Here is a 22,138-nt window from a genome sequence, read left to right on the forward strand (position 1 = left end):
CTCTCCGAACGCGACATGGTGTCCGCTAAAGATTGGAGCCAATTTTTCATTGAAAAAGTCAAATGGCGCTCCTTCCCTTCCGAGCCCTGTCGCGTGCCCAAATAGTGGTTCCCCCCCCATATTGGGTATCGGCGTACTCAGGACAAATTGTACAATAACTTTTGGGGTCCAGTTTCTCTTTTTACCCTTGGAAAAATAAAAAAATTGTTGCTAAAAGATCATTTTTGTGACTAAAAAGTTAAATGTTCATTTTTTCCTTCCATGTTGCTTCTGCTGCTGTGAAGCACCTGAAGGGTTAATAAACTTTTTGAATGTGGTTTTGAGCACCTTGAGGGGTGCAGTTTTTAGAATGGTGTCACTTTTTGGTATTTTCAGCCATATAGACCCCTCAAACTGACTTCAAATGTGAGGGGGTCCCTAAAAAAATGGTTTTGTAAATTTCGTTATAAAAATGAGAAATCGCTGGTGAAATTTTAACCCTTATAACTTCCTAGCAAAAAAAATGTCGTTTCCAAAATTGTGCTTATGTAAAGTAGACATGTGGGTAATGTTATTTATTAACTTTTTTGTGTCACATAACTCTCTCGTTTAACAGAATAAAAATTCAAAATTTGAAAATTGCGAAATTTTAAAAATGTTCACCAAATTTCCTTTTTCACAAATAAACGCAAAAATGATCGACCTAAATTTACCACTAACATGAAGCCCAATATGTCTTGAAAAACAATCTCAGAACCGCTAGGATCCGTTGAGGCGTTCCTGAGTTATTACCTCATGAAGAGACATTGGTCAGAATTGCAAAAAACGGCCAGGTCATTAAGGTCAAAATAGGCTGGGTCATGAAGGGGTTAAAGAAGACCTATCATCAGGTCAGAAATGGCTAGTTTTTGCCCTTATTTCATTCCCTCTAGGGCTCCCCTGAGTAATTAATTTTTGGATTTTCTAAATTCCACCAAACGGTTCCAGAGATATGGACCTCTTTATGAAGTGCTATGAGGGCGGGCTGGGTGATCTAAAGACATGCCCCCAAGAAATCCTTGTAAGTCACACCCCCTTACTAAAGACCATCAAAATGATAACTAAATAAAAAGGTCTTTATCTCAGGGACTGTAAGACAAATTAAAAAAAATGAAATACTTAGGGGACTAGTGGCAATTAAATAAGAGGTAACAGGTCCTTTTTAAGTGGTTACTGATAGACTGATTGGATGTAACTGTTTGTTAGAGTAGCAGAGATCAGTGAAGAACCCAAAAGAAGGAAAACTTTCTGCATAATATAGACATGGCTCTGACTGGGTCAATTATTTGGGCTCTTCCCTGGCTGCTAGTTGACCATGCCCCTTATTGAGGGCAGAAAGATAGTCACCATAGTGTAGGAAATCTGTGGCGCTCCTGTGACCATTACTCTTCAAAACAATATACTGCCTTGTATCACTAGCTCCATGCAGTCAGGGTAAATGTTTTCTTATCTGGACAACTCCTTCTCGAATGAGGATCTGTTGGCACTCAATAAGAGCAAGACCAGCTTCCTAAAAGCCCGGTGATCAGCTGTTATTCTTGTGGATCCTGCAGGTGGAAATTCCCTATCAATGGAGGAGCATGGAATACATTGTTTTGATGAGACTGTTACGGTCCTCAAGCACATTAGATTAATGTATGCTGAACTCACCGACAGTCTAATATCTATTGGGGCTCCCTGACAAATGACTGTCGGGGAAGACATGGATTCAGCATGTCTATTTTCAGAATACCTTTACTTTTGTTCTGTATGAGGTAAGCTGCAATCAGAGGAGTCTGGCAGCAGCTTTCTCATGGAGAACAGATGAACACTACTGTAAATGAGATAGCAGAGATAGCTGTCTACCAAACTGTTAGCTGAACCATCATTACAATGACAGGTTCTAAAGTGGATGAGGGGCTTCAGTGGGTCATCATGGATGTTTAGCATTTGTCGACAAGTGCAATATCCCAATGAAAATGATGTAATTACTGACACATCTGGTTTAACTGGAAAAAGTTTTTCACAACTTGAAACTACTCAGCGTTAAGATTACCTTGCGTCAATGAGGGAACAGACATGGTGGTTATTGCAGAATGGTTGCACAAAGCTTGATGGTTCTACATCAAGACTGAGGTACAGAGCTTGGCAGTTACTCCAGGCACACTGCTTAGTGTTTCTGGATAATAAGAGTCTGTTAATATATTTCACAGAAGGAGATCATCAGTCTAACAGGTCAGGACAAAGTAGAACTTAAAAGGTCAGGCACCAGTTTCCCACAAAATTTCATTCCACAGCAGAGCTCTAACATACAGGTCAAGGGTGTTTTAACTGTCCAAGACCACAATATGTTTAATATCTATGTTAAATATATTTTCACACTCCCATGAGAGGGATATACACCACATGGGCATGCTCCAGCATATATATGGGCCTAGCCCAGTGCTTACATATGCTAGACCTACCCTGACCAGAGTCTATATAGCACAATGCTCTAGCATTTGCACATGGGACCTCAATTTGTAGAATTGAGACAATGTTTTAAGAAGCGCCCTGTGGTCATATGTGGAATGTAACGAATGGAAACTTTACAGATGGTAAAGTTCACATTCGTTTTTATAGTAATTTAAAATGGAACCTCGGGACCACGGTCCGGGGGGCTCTGAAGGGGGCGTGACTACGTGAGCCCCTGACACCCGTGGTAAGACCCCTCGAACAGGGTCAGAATGGGATGCCTGGGGGACATGGGTGCTACCTCCAGTTAGACCCCGGACTCGTGGCAGCTGACCCAGCGGGACAGGTGGACAATCAGGGTTAGCAGGTGACGTAGAGCTAACTGGTGGGTACCGGGGTACAGGTAGAAGCTGGTTCCAGCTGTACTGACGTTGTCCAGAGGTTCAGGTAATTGAATGGCGGGACGAGATGGAACTGGAGTAGGCAGATTGGAGATCGTCCAGGAAAGCCTGGTAACGGGTACCAGATAGTCTGTGGAGACAAACAGTGTAAGTGGAGCACTGGCAGAGAACTTTGGAAACAGAAGCACATGCTAGCAGGAACCGGAAGTTAGCAAGTGAGGATACTTGTTGCTCCGGCACCCTCCCTATGGTGGAGGGGCTATAAATAATGATCATTAACACGCCATTGGTCAGAAGCACTTTTTGGAAAATGCGCGCTGTCTCTTTAAGAGACCAGGAGCGAGCGCACATGATCTAAGCACACAGCCCAAGGACCAGCTGGCTGCATGCCGGAAAGCAGAGGAGGAAGGGGAAGCAGAGGGCCTGTCAGGACAGCGTGGAGCTGGCACAGAGCGGGAGTCCCGACTGGGACCCCGAGAAGGTACAGGGACTGGACTGGGTGTAACATGAAACTGCAGACTTATACAATATCTTAGTGTACATCTAGCAATCTAGTAAAGTTTTATTTCCGTATTATTATTTTTTAAATCACCTTTGTGAACTTGTTTGATTTTTGCTTTAGTAAGCATTGGGTAATTTGTATTCTGCAAACTGTTGTAGATGGGAATTTTAGCTTGTGGCCATCTCTAGCTAAATGGACTGGGCTAGGCTATCTCCCTAGACAATTAACTATTATCTATGTGTGCTAGCAAACTCTACACCTCACGGCTGCGGTCTTCTTTACATTAGCACCTCTGACCAACACATTATGGAGGACAAGTCATTACATCCAGACTTAGAGCTTTGTATTACCCCATGATGCACTATATACGAAGCAGAGATAGAGCAATTTGTTAAATGTTCTAGGAAAGCTTCCTCTACGTGCACATAAAAAACTTGTGAGATTGACCATAGTAGTAAATTGGGCACTTAAGGATTCCACTACTTCCTATGTTTTTGCATAATCATATTATGTGTAATTGATAAATCAGACTTGCAGTACCACTCCTAACCACACAGAGTGCTGTGCAGGCTAAAGACTTCCTCAATTAATATTAACCACAAATGACTTTCTTTCTGGAAACTACAAAGTGTATCAATTCCCAAACTTTCTATTATAACCTGTATACGTTACCTCATTTACTGCAATTACATTCTGCAGAAAACAAGGTGATCTCAGAATTCCTTTTTATTTTGGCACCAAGGTAGCTCAGTTTAGCACTAATTCAAAGTCTTTTAAAGTTATAGCCATTAGCGATTCATTGGTTGTAGAATTGCCAAAAAAGATTTGTAGGACCCCAGCGGTTTTGAAGCGTTTTTCAACTTTAACACTGCTTTCAACCACTACAAATGCATTCACTGGGAAATGTCATTGTAACATTTAACAACCCTAGCTGGCCATGTGGTGTATGACACATAAGCAGACCCATCTTGTTTCATTAATGAAGGAGGGACTCTGAAAGAAGATTAATGCCGCCTGATGCACCAGTAAAAATAGGCTCTGTGACTTTAAGGGCCATTATGAAACAGTGGGTCTCCTAAACTGTTGTAGCCTATGCTGTGAGTGGATGGGCTGCCAAGAATTACGACGCACCACAATACCCCTGTCATTAGATGTCCAGGGGGGATTCCTGAAAAAGTGTTGCATTGAATTCAAGGCCTGCCCTGCTACCAATTCATATGCACCCCAATAAGCCTTTGAACCCACATAGTGGGTGGGCCCATGAAAATCCACTTCACAATATGCATTTTTTACTCCGTACTCCTTTGTTTTACACATTGGCAGGAAGGCGAGCCCTGCTCCTTAGTCATATGCACCCCATTAGGCCTTGGAACCCACATAGTGGATGTGCCCATGAAAATCCACTTCACAATATGCATTTTGAACTCCCGTACTCCTTTGTTTTACACATTGGCGGCAAGGCCAGCCCTGCTGCATAGACATATGCACCCCATTAGGCCTTGGAACCCACATAGTGGATGTGACCATAAAAATCCACTTCACAATATGCATTTTGTACTCCCGTACTCCTTTGTTTTACACATTGGCAGGAAGACGAGCCCTGCTGCATAGTCAGTCATATGCACCGCATTACGCCTTGGAACCCACATACTGGATGGGCCCATGAAAATCCACTCGTATTTTTTAATGGTATGATGGTTCCCTCTTTGCAGAATTATTTACAGGAGAATTTGGCAATTGTGTTTGCCATGTTTTTAACACTAAGGTTCAGATACGGCTTTAAAAAAGGCTAATCCTTGCAATACAAAGCGATTTCATTGCAAACTACAAAATTCAAGGAATATTAAGATTGAATAGTGTGAGTGCGTACATTTTTGTATGTGTTGACAATAACATACAAAGGTTAAAAGGTATTAACTTCATACATTCTACTTAGATCATCACCAAGAGGCTTTTAAATATCATCCGTCTGGAATATCCGAGAAGCAACACCAAGACAGAGAACCCCACAAGGATTTAGATCAAACCACCACAGGCAGAGTTTCAGTAAACCTTAATGTTTTACAATGACAAACAGCAAACATATAGAGGCTTCAAACTGTTTGTGAAGTGAGTAAACAAACATTTATCAAGATTGTGTCACTAAGAACATTGTCACATCTGTAAATGTTTTACAAGACATGCAGCTATGTGATTGTCTGAATGCATTCGGTGTACAGTATTTCAATCTTGTTTATAAATCGCCATTTGTATATTCGCCATTTGTGCATTTGAGGCAGTCAAAGTTATGGCTCTCAAGGAGAGAAACTAATATAGTGGACAAAGCTATATTTTTAATGAACTACTGAGCCAAACTAACAGCATTGCTTTATCAAATTTATATGAAGTGTATTGTGTCCAATTTGAGCAACCAGGCAACACAAAAAAAGGAGTTTTTCAAGTGAGCACTTTAAGGTACACAAATGTGAAGTGTTTGCCATCAAGGATGTGGTTTCACCAATGGGGGGTACCTTTTCTAAAAATATACTATTGCCATCACAGCCCCCCTTGCCCAAACTTCACGGGCCTATACCAGTACAAAGCATGTTCACCCAGATCATGTCGTCGGAGATAAGGAAGAGACATTGCAGGAGACAGAGCTAAGAATTAGGGCCAATGTAGTGGTGTGGGCTTCTGAGACTTGTAATGCAGTGCATGATCTGCCAAAAAATTCCCCAATGCGGGTACCTTTTTTAAAAATACACTAGTGCCATCGCATGCCCCTAGCCCAAACTTCAACGGCCTATAACAGTACTGAGCACGTTCACCCTGGTGATCTAGTGGCAAGTACATTTTAGATTGCAGGAGACCGAGTTAAGAAGTCGGTCCAATGGAATGTCATGCCCAATTCCCCAATGTGGAGTCCATTTTTTTTTTAAAGTGCCATCACAGCACCCTTGCCCAAAATGGACCGTACAGAGCACGTTAACCCTGGTGATATAGTGGCAGTTAAAGGACACATTGCCGGAGACAGAATGAAGAAGTAGTCCCAATGTAATGTCATGCCCAATTCCCCAATGTGTTGTCCTTTTTAGACTTAAAAAATAGCGCCATCACAGCCCCTTTGCCCAAAATTCACTGGACTATAACAGTACACAGCATGTTCACCCTGGTTATCTACTGGCAGCTACAGGACAGATTGCAGGCGACCAAGTTAAGAAGTAGGCCCAATGTAATGTCATGCCCAATTCCCTAATGTCTTGTCCTTTTTGGACTTAAAAAAATAGTGCCATCACAGCCCCCTTGCCCAAAATTTCTCTGGACTATAACAGTACAGAACACGTTCACCCTGGTTATCTACTGGCAGCTACAGGACAGATTGCAGGCGACCAAGTTAAGAAGTAGGCCCAATGTAATGTCATGCCCAATTCCCTAATGTCTTGTCCTTTTTGGACTTAAAAAAATAGTGCCATCACAGCCCTCTTGCCCAAAATTCACTGGACTATAACAGTACAGAACACGTTCACCCAGGTGATCTACTGGCAGGTACAGGACAGATTGCGGCAGACAGAGTTAAGAAGTAGGCCCAATGTAATGTCATGCCCAATTCCCCAATGTGTTGTCCTTTGTTTAAAAAATAAAACAGTGCCATCACAGCACCCTTGGCCAAAATGCACCGTACAGACCACATTCACCCTGGTGATATAGTGGTTCTGGATGAGGAGGATGAGGATAAGGAGGAGGATAAGAACTAACAGACCAAATCTGGAAGCGTATACCCATGTGTGGTTGTGAAGAGGTGCATGAGAATACACCTCCCAAAAAGAGAGAATGTATTTGAGGTTATGTTTCGCTGTTTTCACTTGGTGGTGTACAAAAGTCTTTCCCAATCCAGCCCTTGTTCATTTTTATAAGAGTCAGCCTGTCAGCATTTTCAGTTGACAGGTGGAGGTGCTTATCTGTTTTAATTCCATCAGCGGCACTAAAAACCCTCTCTGACAGAACGCTAGCAGCAGGGCAGGCCAGGACCTCCAAGGCGTAGAGAGCTAGTTCATGCCACATGTCCAGCTTGGATACCCAATAATTAAAAGGCACAGAGGAATCATGGAGGACGTTTGTACTATCTGTAAGGTACTCCTTCACCATCTTCCCAAACATTGCACTTCTTGTGACAGTGCAGCGCCCCAGAGTCCTGGTCGTTGCAGTATTGTCGCTCTTCCACAAGGGGGAGTGATGGTACGTCTGATGGCACTAAAGGAGTTCACCTGACCAGGTATCACAGTCACACACTACACTTCACACTCCGGCGACCAGGGGGAGCAAAAGGTTCTATGTATTAGGCCACTCCTCACACTCTGGTAAAACTTGGAGTCGGATAGGAAGTTAGAGAGAAGCTGACTGGGTTTTGCCCAGGTAACATCTAGTGAGAGAGAGCATTGCTTGGGAAGACTCAGGGAGGTCCCTGTCAGGGGTGGGATCCTGACAGTGGCCTAGCATGAGACAGATCATTACGGAGCCGTGCCTGCACCTCATTGCGGCGGCATCCTAAGAAAGGACATGAAGCGAAGTATATTGTGGAGAAGTGAGAAACGAGATCACAGCACAAAGGAGATAGAACCAGGAGGAGTCGTGCCCCAAGATCGGCAACATCCTTCTGAGGCACGTAGCCGGCGGCGGGAATGCCGAGGGAGTAATAGGCTCTACGCATTACTCTGAACTACGGCAGGGCATTTAACTCTAGGTTGGCTGTCTCACCTTTACACCTAATGAAGACAATGGAGGCAATTGTGGGAGAGGGGCGTCTCTAGGGTCCCTATAAAATAACTCCAGGCTTACCCCGTCATACGGGTGCGTCCTATCCATACCATCTGGGGGACAGAGAGAGAGAGAACAGAAACATACACGACAGTTGTGAGGACTATCCCGTGGTGCTCAGCAGGGAGGTACTACAACACACAGGCGCTAGTAGGAAGGCTACTGATTTCCACCTGCAAAGGGAAATCTGGATGTGCCTTTGGACTGGCCGGTCTCAGCCAGCCCTGTTAGCAGTGCTCTGGATGGTGGATGCTGAAGCCTTCAGTAAAAAGGTAAAGAGACTGCAACCCTGTGTCCTCGTCATTTACTGCGACCTACACCATCACCATCTACTCATCAAGGGAAGCCCTGGGGACTTACTTCACCTGTGGGAAGTTACACCATCTAGCTGCCATTCCATCACCCCAGCGGACCCCTAGCAGCGTCGGTCACCCTGACCGAACACCACAGGTGGCGTCACGAACACTTGACAAACTCTCACCTACACCTTTAATTGGGCGCCCCTTAGCAGAGCCACGGACCGGGTCGAGCCACCGTGACACCCCCAGAACCGAGACCGGGGGACCCGGTACCGAGTACCCCGCTGCCCTGCGTTTGGGGGCCGCTCCAACAGCACCCCTTGCCTCTGTGCCGCCACAATGGGAGGGTCTGAGAAAACTGTCCCAGAACTTGGCCATTGTTCCCCTGCCTGAGCTGGATTGTGGTTCTGTCTCTCTCACTTGGAGTCCTTTGTTGTACAACAAACTCAGACGTCTTCTGCCAGCGTTCTCACATGGTAATTTTCTAAGTAATTCCACTACAAGGGCCCTGTGGTACTGCAACATTTTAGTACACCTCTCTGCCTCAGGCAGAAGAGATTGAAATTCTCCTTGTAGCGAGGGTCTAGAAGTGTCACCAACCAGTAATGAGTGTCACCCAAAATTTTGATAATCCGAGGGTCACGTGAAATGCAGCACAACATAAAGTCAGCCATGCGTGCCAGACTGCTAACAGGCAAGACTTCCATGTTCTCACCAACAGGATGACTGTCCATGCTGTCCTCCTCCTCATCCTCATCCTCCTCTTCCCTGTCCTCAGGCCATCCCCGCTGAACAGAAGCTAATACAGATGTGTTTGTAGTACCATCTATAGCGCATGAAAGTAGCTCCTGTTCTTCCTCCTCCTCCTCCGCATTGCCTACCAATCCACGTTGAGAAAACATGAGGCTGGGCTGAGTGTAATCCCCCTGTGTGTTTCCTTGGTCCATGTCCTCGTGCTCCGCCTGCAATGCATACTCTTTAATTGTGAGCAGAGAGTTTTTCAGAATGCTGAGAAGCGGGATGGTGATGCTAATTTTAGCATCATCACCGCTCGCATCTTGGTGCAGTCCTCAAAGTTTTGGAGGATGTTACATATGTCTGACAGTCATGTCCACACCTGAGGTCTTATGTGTGGAGTCTGATCTGAAATTCGACGGCCTTGTTGATGTTGGTAGTCAACAACGGCCCTCTTCTGCTCACAAATCCTTTTCAACATATGCAGCGTAGAGTTCCAGTGCATGGGGACATCACACACCAGTCGGTGAGCTAGAAGCTGAAAACGCTGCTGAAGCACGGCAAGGGTGGCTGAAGCTGTAGTTGACTTTCTAAAATGGGCAGACAGACGGTGTACTTTCACTAGCAGATCCGGAAGCTCCAGGTAGCTTTTTAGAAAACGTTGAACCACGAGGTTACGCGCATGGGCCAAGCAAGGTACGTGTCTGAGCTCACCTTGTTTCAGAGCCGCCACCAGGTTACGGCCATTGTCACACACGACCATGCCTGGCTGTAGGTTCAGCGGTGTCATCCAAACATCTGACTGCTTTTTCAGCGCTGTCCACAACTCTTCTGCATTGTGCGGTTTGTCACCTATGCAGATTATCTTCAGCACAGCCTGTTGCCGCTTGGCTGAGGGAGTGCTGCAGTCCTTCCAGCTTCTGACTGATGTATTGAAATCAGAGATGGAGGATGAAGAGGAGGAGGAGGTGCAAGAGCTGTAGACTGTGGGGGCAACCCTGATTGATGTAGGGAAAGCAATCCTCGACGTGGGGAGGATGTGTTCCATCCCAAGGTCCGACTGGGTCCTGACTTCCACTATGTTAACCTAGTGTGCCGCCATTGAGATGTACCATCACTGCCCAAAAGCACTTGTCCACATGTCTGTGGTTAGGTGGACTTTCCCGGTAACAGCATTGTTGAGGGCACGGGTAATGTTGTGGAACACATGCTGGTGTAATGCTGGTACGGCACACCGGGAGAAATAGTGGCGACTGGGGACCGAGTACCTTGGGACGGCCGCCACCATCAGGTTGTGGAAAGCTTCCATCTCAACAAGCCTAAAAGGCAGCATTTCTAGCGCAAGCAGAAGAGAAATATTAGAATTGAGGACTGTGGCCAGTGGGGCATTGGCTGGGTATTTCCGCATGCGTTCAAAAGACTGGGTTGCAGACTACTGAACGCTGTGCTGAGACAAGGACGTGGATGGGCTTGTTGATGGTGCTGCTTGACTGTGGGCCACAACAGGTGCAGGGCTAGAGGCATCTTCACATGCACGGTGTACTGGGGATTGGCTTCTATGCAAATCAGTGGAAGAAGCAGTGGTGTGACCAGCAGGCAGTGATCCTAGAGCCTGGGGTTTGGCCCACAAAGTCGGGTGCTTTGCTTGCATGTGCCTGATCATGGTGGTGGTGGTCAGGCTGGTTATTTTGCTACCCCTGCAGATGCGGGCATGGCAGGTGCTGCAAATGGCCTGTTTGGGGTTATCGGCAGAGTCTTTAAAAAATAACCAGACTCGGGAAGATCTAACAGTTGGAATGGCAACTTCCCTCATGTTGATGTTACTGGGAACAGATGCACGCCTTCTGTCTGTGGCCATCACACTGCTTCTTCCTGCCTGTTGGGGGATATGCCTCCTTCCCCATTTGTGCTGCTGTCCTCGCTATGCATGTCCTCCTGCCAGGTTGGGTCAGTCACTATGTGTCATGATTCCCAATGGCAAGGGAAAGTCAGAGAACATAAATAACAGAACAGCTCTTGGGTGATGGAATCTCGAGCTGACCATGAGCTAAACCTATCACACAACTAACAGTGGCCGGGTGACGTACCTACGTTTTATCCCTAGACGCCCAGCGCCAGCCGGAGGACTAACTAACCCTAATAGAGGAAAAGACAGACCTGGCTTACCTCTAGGGAAATTCCCCCAAAAAGGAGACAGAAGCCCCCCACATATATTGACGGTGAGTTCAGAGGAAAAGACATACGTAGTATGAAGGTAGGTTCAGCAAAGCGAGGTCCGCTTACTAGATAGCAAGAAGATACAATAGGGAACTTCACGGTCAGCTGAAAACCCTATTAAAATACCATCCCGAAATTACTTTAAGACTCATGTGTCAACTCATGACACCGGAGTGGCAATTTCGGCCCACAAGAGCTTCCAGCTACAGAAACATAACATAACTGTGAACTGGAACAAAAATGCAAAACAAACTTAGGACTAAGAGTCCAACTTAGCTGATAGTAGTCTAGAAGCAGGAACATGCAACAGAAAGGCTCTGGTTACATTGATGGCCGGCACTAGAATAACTGAGCAGCAAGGCTAAATAGGATACTCCCATATCCTGATGGAAACAGGTGAACAGAGAAAGTGAAGCACACAAGTCCAGTACCACCAGTGACCACCGGGGGAGCCCAAAAACCAAATTCACAACAGTACCCCCCCCTCAAGGAGGGGGCACCGAACCCTCACAAGAACCACCAGGGCGATCAGGATGAGCCCTATGAAATGCACGGACCAAATCAGAGGCATGAACATCAGAGGCTGTCACCCAAGAATTATCCTCCTGACCGTAGCCCTTCCACTTGACCAGATACTGAAGTTTCCGTCTGGAAACACGGGAGTCCAAGATCTTCTCCACAACGTACTCCAATTCACCCTCAACCAACACCGGAGCGGGAGGCTCAACGGAAGGCACAACCGGTACCTCATACCTGCGCAATAATGACCGATGGAAGACATTATGGATAGAAAAAGATGCTGGGAGGTCCAATCGAAAGGACACGGGGTTTAGAATCTCCAAAATCTTATACGGGCCGATGAACCGAGGCTTAAACTTAGGAGAAGAAACCCTCATAGGGACAAAACGAGAAGACAACCACACCAAATCCCCAACACGAAGACGAGGACCAACACGACGACGGCGGTTAGCAAAATGCCGAGTCTTTTCCTGGGACAACTCCAAATTGTCCACCACCTGTCCCCAAATCCGATGCAACCTATCCACCACAGTATCCACTCCAGGACAATCCGAAGACTCCACCTGACCGGAAGAAAAACGAGGATGAAACCCCGAATTGCAAAAAAAAGGAGAAACCAAAGTGGCAGAACTAGCCCGATTATTGAGGGCAAACTCCGCCAACGGCAAAAAGGCAACCCAGTCATCCTGATCTGCAGACACAAAACACCTCAAATAAGTCTCCAAGGTCTGATTAGTTCGCTCAGTCTGGCCATTAGTCTGAGGATGGAACGCAGACGAAAAAGACAAATCAATGCCCATCCTAGCACAGAACGCCCGCCAAAATCTAGACACGAACTGGGTCCCCCTGTCAGAAACGATATTCTCCGGAATACCATGCAAGCGAACCACATTTTGAAAAAACAGAGGAACCAACTCGGATGAGGAAGGCAACTTAGGCAAGGGCACCAAATGAACCATCTTTGAAAAACGGTCACACACCACCCAGATGACAGACATTTTCTGAGAAACAGGGAGATCAGAAATAAAATCCATAGAGATATGAGTCCAAGGCCTCTTCGGAATAGGCAAAGATAACAACAATCCGCTAGCCCGAGAACAACAAGGTTTGGCCCGAGCACAAACATCACAAGACTGCACAAAAACTCGTACATCTCGAGACAGGGAAGGCCACCAGAAGGACCTAGCCACCAAATCCCTGGTACCAAAGATCCCGGGATGACCTGCCAACACAGAAGAATGAACCTCCGAGATGACTCTACTGGTCCAATCATCAGGAACAAACAGTCTACCAGGCGGGCAACGATCAGGTCTATCCGCCTGAAACTCCTGCAAAGCCCGTCGCAGGTCTGGGGAAACAGCAGATAATATCACCCCATCCTTAAGGATACCTGTACGTTCAGAATCACCAGGGGAATCAGGCTCAAAACTCCTAGAAAGGGCATCCGCCTTCACATTTTTAGAACCCGGTAAGTATGAGACCACAAAATTAAACCGAGAGAAAAACAACGACCAGCACGCCTGTCTAGGATTCAAGCGCCTGGCAGACTCAAGATAAATCAAATTCTTGTGATCGGTCAATACCACCACCTGATGTCTGGCCCCCTCAAGCCAATGACGCCACTCCTCAAAAGCCCACTTCATAGCCAAAAGCTCCCGATTACCAATATCATAATTTCGCTCGGCGGGCGAAAATTTTCGAGAAAAGAACGCACAAGGTCTCATCACGGAGCAGTCGGAACTTTTCTGCGACAAGACCGCCCCAGCTCCGATCTCGGAAGCATCGACCTCAACCTGAAAAGGAAGAGTAACATCAGGCTGACGCAACACAGGGGCGGAAGAAAAGCGGCGCTTAAGCTCCCGAAAGGCCTCCACAGCAGCAGGGGACCAATCAGCAACATCAGCACCCTTTTTGGTCAAATCAGTCAAAGGTTTAGCAACATCAGAAAAACCAGTTATAAATCGACGATAAAAATTAGCAAAGCCCAAAAATTTCTGAAGGCTCTTAAGAGAAGAAGGTTGCGTCCAATCACAAATAGCCCGAACCTTGACAGGATCCATCTCAATGGAAGAGGGGGAAAAAATGTACCCCAAAAAAGAAATCTTTTGAACCCCAAAAATACACTTAGAACCCTTCACACACAAGGAATTAGCCCGCAAAACCTGAAAAACCCTCCTGACCTGTTGGACATGAGAATCCCAGTCATCCGAAAAAATCAAAATATCATCCAGATACACGATCATAAATTTATCCAAATATTCACGGAAAATGTCATGCATAAAGGACTGAAAGACTGAAGGGGCATTTGAAAGACCAAAAGGCATTACTAAATACTCAAAATGGCCCTCGGGCGTATTAAATGCGGTTTTCCACTCATCCCCCTGCTTAATTCGCACCAAATTATACGCCCCACAAAGATCAATCTTAGAGAACCACTTAGCCCCTTTTATTCGAGCAAACAAATCAGTCAGCAGTGGCAGAGGATACTGATATTTGACTGTAATTTTATTCAAGAGTCGATGATCAATACACGGCCTCAAAGAGCCATCTTTTTTAGATACAAAGAAAAAACCGGCTCCTAAGGGAGATGAAGAAGGACGAATATGTCCCTTTTCCAGGGACTCCTTAATATATTCTCGCATAGCAGCATGTTCAGGTACAGATAGATTAAATAAACGACCCTTTGGAAATTTACTGCCCGGAATCAGATCTATGGCACAATCGCAATCTCTGTGAGGAGGTAGTGAACCAAGCTTAGGCTCCTCAAAAACATCACGATCATCAGATAAAAATTCCGGAATCTCAGAGGGAATAGATGACGAAATGGAAACCAAAGGTACGTCCCCATGAGCCCCCTGACATCCCCAGCTTAACACAGACATTGCTTTCCAGTCAAGGACTGGGTTATGAGATTGTAACCATGGTAATCCGAGCACCAAAACGTCATGTAGATTGTACAACACAAGGAAGCGAATCATCTCCTGATGGTCTGGATTCATACGCATAGTCACTTGTGTCCAGTATTGTGGTTTATTACTAGCCAATGGTGTAGAGTCAATACCCTTCAGAGGTATAGGAACTTCCATAGGCTCTAGATCAAACCCACAGCGCCTGGCAAAGGACCAATCCATTAGACTCAAAGCGGCGCCAGAGTCGACATAGGCATCCGCGGTAATTGACGATAATGAACAAATCAAGGTCACAGACAGAATAAACTTAGACTGTAAAGTGCCAATTGAAATAGACTTATCAACCTTTTTTGTACGTTTAGAGCATGCTGATATAACATGAGTTGAATCACCACAATAGAAGCACAACCCATTTTTTCGCCTAAAATTCTGCCGTTCGCTTCTGGACAGAATTCTATCACATTGCATATTTTCTGGAGCCTTCTCAGAAGACACCGCCAAATGGTGCACAGGTTTGCGCTCCCGCAAACGCCGATCAATCTGAATAGCCATTGTCATGGACTCATTCAGACCTGTAGGTGCAGGGAACCCCACCATAACATCTTTAATGGCATCAGAGAGACCCTCTCTGAAATTCGCCGCCAGGGCGCACTCATTCCACTGAGTAAGCACAGACCATTTACGAAATTTTTGGCAGTATATTTCAGCTTCATCTTGCCCTTGAGATAGGGCCATCAAGGCTTTTTCAGCCTGAATCTCTAAGTTAGGTTCCTCATAAAGCAACCCCAAAGCCAGAAAAAACGCATCCACATTGAGCAACGCAGGATCCCCGGGTGCCAATGCAAATGCCCAGTTTTGAGGGTCACCCCGCAGCAAGGAAATTACTATCTTAACCTGCTGTGCGGGATCTCCAGCGGAGCGAGATCTCAGGGAAAGAAATAATTTACAATTATTTTTGAAATTCAGGAAACGAGATCTATCCCCGGAGAAAAATTCTGGTATAGGAATACTAGGTTCAGATATAGGAGCATGAATAACAAAATCCTGTAAATTTTGAACCTTCATAGCAAGATTATTCAAACCTGTAGCCACACTCTGAGGATCCATTTTAATCAGGTGAGATCAGAGCCATTCAAGGATTAGAAGGAGAGAGAGAGACAAAAGCTGCAATTAGAGCAGAAATGCAACTGAGTCAACTAAAAAGCAAGCTCAGAGGAAAAAAAAAAAAAAAAATCTGCAGACTTCTTTTTCTCTCCTTTCCTCTGCCAACGGTTTTAACCCTTGGCCGGCCATACTGTCATGATTCCCAATGGCAAGGGAAAGTCAGAGAACATAAATAACAGAACAGCTCTTGGGTGATGGAATCTCGAGCTGACCATGAGCTAAACCTATCACACAACTAACAGTGGCCGGGTGACGTACCTACGTTTTATCCCTAGACGCCCAGCGCCAGCCGGAGGACTAACTAACCCTAATAGAGGAAAAGACAGACCTGGCTTACCTCTAGGGAAATTCCCCCAAAAAGGAGACAGAAGCCCCCCACATATATTGACGGTGAGTTCAGAGGAAAAGACATACGTAGTATGAAGGTAGGTTCAGCAAAGCGAGGTCCGCTTACTAGATAGCAAGAAGATACAATAGGGAACTTCACGGTCAGCTGAAAACCCTATTAAAATACCATCCCGAAATTACTTTAAGACTCATGTGTCAACTCATGACACCGGAGTGGCAATTTCGGCCCACAAGAGCTTCCAGCTACAGAAACATAACATAACTGTGAACTGGAACAAAAATGCAAAACAAACTTAGGACTAAGAGTCCAACTTAGCTGATAGTAGTCTAGAAGCAGGAACATGCAACAGAAAGGCTCTGGTTACATTGATGGCCGACACTAGAATAACTGAGCAGCAAGGCTAAATAGGATACTCCCATATCCTGATGGAAACAGGTGAACAGAGAAAGTGAAGCACACAAGTCCAGTACCACCAGTGACCACCGGGGGAGCCCAAAAACCAAATTCACAACACTATGTCATCCACCACCTCGTCTTCCACATCCGCACCCTGCTCCTCCTCCTGACTTTCTGGCAATTGTGTCTCATCATCGTCCACGTCTTGTGACACTTTCCCACTATCGCCTTTGTGTGACCGGGGCTGATCAAAGCTTTGGGCAGCTCTACATGAGATCTCATCTTTCCCCACTTCAAGTTGACCGGCAGAGATTTCTGAATCTTGAAATGGAAAACTGAACAGCTCTTCAGAGTGTCCAAGTGTGGGATCAGTTGTCTCAGGGCACTTGGCATGGTTGGAGGAAGGAGGAGGAATATCCTGGCCACACTCAGACTTCACCATGTGGAAGACAACGTGGGGGTGGTGGTAAGTGACTGGAAGCATTATCCGCTATCCAACCAACAACCGTTTCACACTGCGCTGGCTTCAATAGTGGTGTGCTGCGGTCCCCCAGGACAGGAAGGTCGAGCGGGAAGATGTGGGTCTTTGTCGTTGCCCACTTTCACCTTGGTCACTGCCTCGTCCTCTGGATGCACCATCAGCATTACATCCACTTCCCCGTCCCTTGCCCATTGCCTTAACCATTTTAAATGGACTACTGCACTATTTCAAATGCTCAACACAAATGTCTTTATTAGTAGCAAAATAATATGTGATCAGTATGCCTGCAAATCTACGATTTTTCAAACCCAAACACCAGGCAGGCCTCAACCTGACCTAACAGACTGTATTCAATTTTATTTTTTTTTTAAAGTTAATTTATGCGAAATAGTGCGTATAGAATTTGAGTATCACACTGCCAAAAAATAAGTACACTGGCCTCCAATGCTCAAACTTAGAACACAGAGATATATGACGGCTGTAACGGAAATACCACACTGGCAAATCTGTGGCCTTTCAATTTTTTTTAATGATAAATAGCACTGTATAGAATTTGAGTATCACACCGCCAAAAAATAAGTACACCGGCCTCCAATGCCCAAACTTGAAGCACAGAGATATATGAAGGCTATAACGGAAATACCACATTGGCAAATCTGTGGCCTTTCAATTTTGTTTTATGATAAATAGCGCTGTATAGAATTTGAGTATCACACAGCTAAAAAATAAGTACACCGGCCTCCAATGCCCAAACTTGGAGCACAGAGATATATGACGGCTGTAATGGAACCGCCACACTGGCAAATGTGTGGCCTTTCAATTTTGTTTTTAGCTAAATAGCGCTGTATTGAATTTGAGTATCACACAGCCAAATAATAAATACACCGGCCTCCAATGCCCAAACTTGGAGCACAGAGATATATGACGGCTGAAACGGAAATACCACACTGGCAAATCTGTGGCCTTTCAATTTTTTTTTTATGCAAAATAGTGCTGTGTAAAATTTGGGTATCAGACAGCCAAAAATTAAGTACACCGGCCTCCAATGACCAAACTTGGAGCATGCAGATATATGAGGCCTTTTTCGGGGAATTTAAAACACCAAAAAAAAAAAACAAGGGGCATAAGGGTAGCACACACAACTATGCTACGTATGCCTGACAAGCTATAACTTTTCAACAGGCCTCAGTCTGACAGAACAGACTGGTTTTTTTTTTGTAGGGGGGGAATTTTTTGAAAAAAAAATCAATAGGTATATAGACAGTAAATAAGCTGCAGCAGCAGCAGGCAGTTGCACTGATATGGATATGCTGTGCCCTGCCTACCTAGCGCTGCAATATCGGGACCCATGAATTAGCCCTAAAAAGACTTTTGGTTTCTGAGGAGTTGTGGATATAAGAGTTGCAGACCTACACTAACTCTAAAACCACGATTCTGACCCTATCTCGGCAGCAGCTCTCCCTACTCTAGCTGAAACAGGAACAGAATACGGCGAGCATGGCGGCGCCGGGTCTCTTATACTCGGGATGATGCTGTATGGCCCAGCCAATCACTGCACGACCACAACAAAGATGACTGCGGCGTTTAATGGCCTGGCAAACAATCCCTGCACCATAATTGGGTCTCTAAAGTCCGCCAAAACTGCTGGGCGGAGACTGCAGTTACCGACGAATAATACCGGAAATACTTGCTGCTCGCCGAGTACGCCGAGCCTAGCGATACTCGGGCGAGTAACGAGTAGTGGCGAGCACGTTCGCTCATCACTAGTGATGAGTCAAAAATATAGTAACACTTAAATTAATTTATAAAAAACATAGTGTTGAAGCAAAATATTACTTTTTGTAAAAAAAAACTTGGTGGAGAAGAGCACCTTCTATCATCAGAAAAGTACTGAATTATAAGAAGGGTTTAAAGAGAACATTTCCGGCTCATCATTGCCCACCCATCTTCCCAAGTCTTTTCATTTTTTTGTGGCCAGTATTTTCTAGTTATGCCTTGGCATCTCTAGGACACTGACTTTTCGAATACTTGGATCTCAGTCAAAGTAAGCCAAGCTCAACTGCTTACATTGATTCTTATAGATGTCAGTTGGGAGGGTCATGAGCAAACACAATCATCTGTCATGTGGCTGGCCTAGGAAGGTCTTGTTGGGTCAATTTCTACAGCTTGAATGGAAGTCTCCACCAACCTCAATTTGGCTTACATTAATCTCTATTGAATAAGATCTTACTATTAAAACGTAGTAATATCGCCAGCTATGAATGCAGTTCTCCAAAATCCAATGAAATTGGAGGGTCGGACAACAGTCTAATGTGTATGGAAACTCCAGACAGATGATTGTCGGGAAGCTAAGGATCTGGCGTGTCTGATTTTGAACTGCAGATCCTTTTGCCCTCCCTATGAGTACGCCACCACTCATAGAGAACAAAGGAACGCTTCTCTGAGCTGTTCCTCCGGTGTATGGTACAGATAGCTGAGATAGCTGCTGGCTAATCGAAGGGACCAAACCATCATTCGTCCGACAGTCATCTAAGTTGTATTCATGGCTTAATGGCTAATTGTAGAGTTGGTCTAGAAGAATAACAAGATACTCTCCTTGATTTCCATACATGCCAATGTAATCTAAGATTCAGAGTAATCTACATATTATAAAAAATAACTCACTCCTAAACTGAAGGTTGTTATTTCTTCTTTGTCCCGAATTCAGGAAAACTCCATAGGATTTTTTACTCATTACTTCCCCTGTCACTTACATTTTTTGAAATACTCTTCCTTGCTGAGCTTTGTTGAACCCCTTAATACATGTGAAAGCTTCTCTCTTTCTGTGCTGTAAATTTTAAGGCGTTTCAGTTTTATTTCTGTTAAGTTTTATGATGTGGGCCAAGTACAATTTTAGTAGCTATTACATGAATAGACTCCAGATCATATCTGTCTTCCCAGAGATCAAAAATGACTTAAAAAAAATAAAGGGAGACATTTTCTTCGTTTTCATACCAATTCATAGATTCTTTTTCCACTTCTAATAAGATGATTTTTTTTCTCAGTTTTTTTTGTAGTGAGTTATAAAGGAGAGCTTTCTTTCTGGTCTTCTTTGTGATGAGCCTCAGCTCGGGAAAACTAGTCCTAGATAATAATTTTCAAATTGCTTTGATAGTTTTCCAGACATTCCGGTTTCATGATTTTTATTCTCTTAATAGAAAAAGTAAAAATTCATCTTTGTGGCTACTCAACTTATTGGGGAAAATAGTAAAATCTGCGATTGGTAGATGTAAACAATGACTTCTCATATACTGTAAAGAACCTCCAAGAAATCAGATATACTGTATGTTACGACTTTTGGGGTTGTAGGATTTTTTGCTAAGTTTTAATTCAAATAATTAATATTTTATCATTTGCTATAGATTCAAATTGAAAAGTAATATGGCCACCCTAAAAATGTTTAAGTTGAAAAATCAGTGAAATACCAATCTCAGTGTGTTGCTTCACTGGATGGATTTTCCATTTAGGATTTTATTGGGTTTCATTTTAGCTGTTGTAAGATGACTTTTTAATTTTTTTACTGCTCTTGTTGGAAAGGTGATATCATTATTCCTCTTGCCTAACTCTGTCTAACTTTTTACTTCTTATACCATTTCTATTTTTATATGGTAGAATAGTAAAAAGTTGCACTTTTTACTAGCATAAATATGGAGTACTCCTTTAGAAAACTTGCATAACTAGTTTAAAAAGTTCCTCCAAATGTGTTTTTATATTGGTTTATGCACTTCTAAGACCCAATGCAAAATTGCCCTCCATCTGATATTAGCGATGAGCAAAATTTTATTTTCCAAAATTTGGCAAATTCAATTTGCTTCAATATTATTTGACACAAATCAAAGTCTTGATAAAAGCTTTTTAATCTGCTCGGAGATCACTCCAGACCCCAGAGCATACTAAATAGAGAGGTTTAAACCCTTAAGCCCCAAGGGTGGTTTGCACGTTAATGACCGGGCCAATTTTTACAATTCTGACCACTGTCCCTTTATGAGGTTATAACTCTGGAATGCTTCAACGGATCCTGATGATTCTGACACTGTTTTCTCGTGACATATTGTACTTCATGATAGTGGTAAATTTATTTGATATTACCAGTGTTTATTTGTGAAAAAATGGAAATTTGGCGAAAATTTTAAAAATTTTACAATTTTCCAACTTTGAATTTTTATGCTCTTAAATCACAGAGATATGTCACACAAAACACTTAATAAGTAACATTTTCCACATGTCTACTTTACATCAACCCATTTTTAGAACCAAATTTTTTTTCGTTAGGGAGTAATAAGGGTTAAAAGCTGACCAGCAATTTCTCATTTTTACAACACCATTTTTTTTTAGGGACCACATCACATTTGAAGTCATTTTGAGGGGTCTATATGATAGAAAATAACCAAGTGTGACACCATTCTAAAAACTTCACCCCTCAAGGTGCTCAAAACCGCATTTAAGAAGTTTATTAACCCTTCAGGTGTTTCACAGGAATTTTGGGAATGTTTAAATAAAAATGAACATTTAACTTTTTTTCACAAAAAATTAAATTCAGCTCCAATTTGTTTTATTTTACCAAGGGTAACAGGAGAAAATGGACCCCAAAAGTTGTTGCACAATTTGTTCTGAGTATGCCGATACCCCATATGTGGGGGTAAACCACTGTTTGGGTGCATGGCACAGCTCGGAAGGGAAGGAGCGCCATTTGACTTTTCAATGCAAAATTGACTGGAATTGAGATGGGACGCCATGTTGCATTTGGAGAGCCACTGATGTGCCTAAACATCAAAACCCCCCACAAGTGACACCATTTTGGAATGTAGACCCCCTAAGGAACTTATCTAGATGTGTGGTGAGCACTTTGACCCACCAAGTGCTTCACAGAAGTTTATAATGC

Source organism: Ranitomeya variabilis, chromosome 1, assembly GCF_051348905.1.
Source record: "Ranitomeya variabilis isolate aRanVar5 chromosome 1, aRanVar5.hap1, whole genome shotgun sequence".
In the NCBI taxonomy this organism is placed as follows: Eukaryota; Metazoa; Chordata; class Amphibia; order Anura; family Dendrobatidae; genus Ranitomeya; species Ranitomeya variabilis.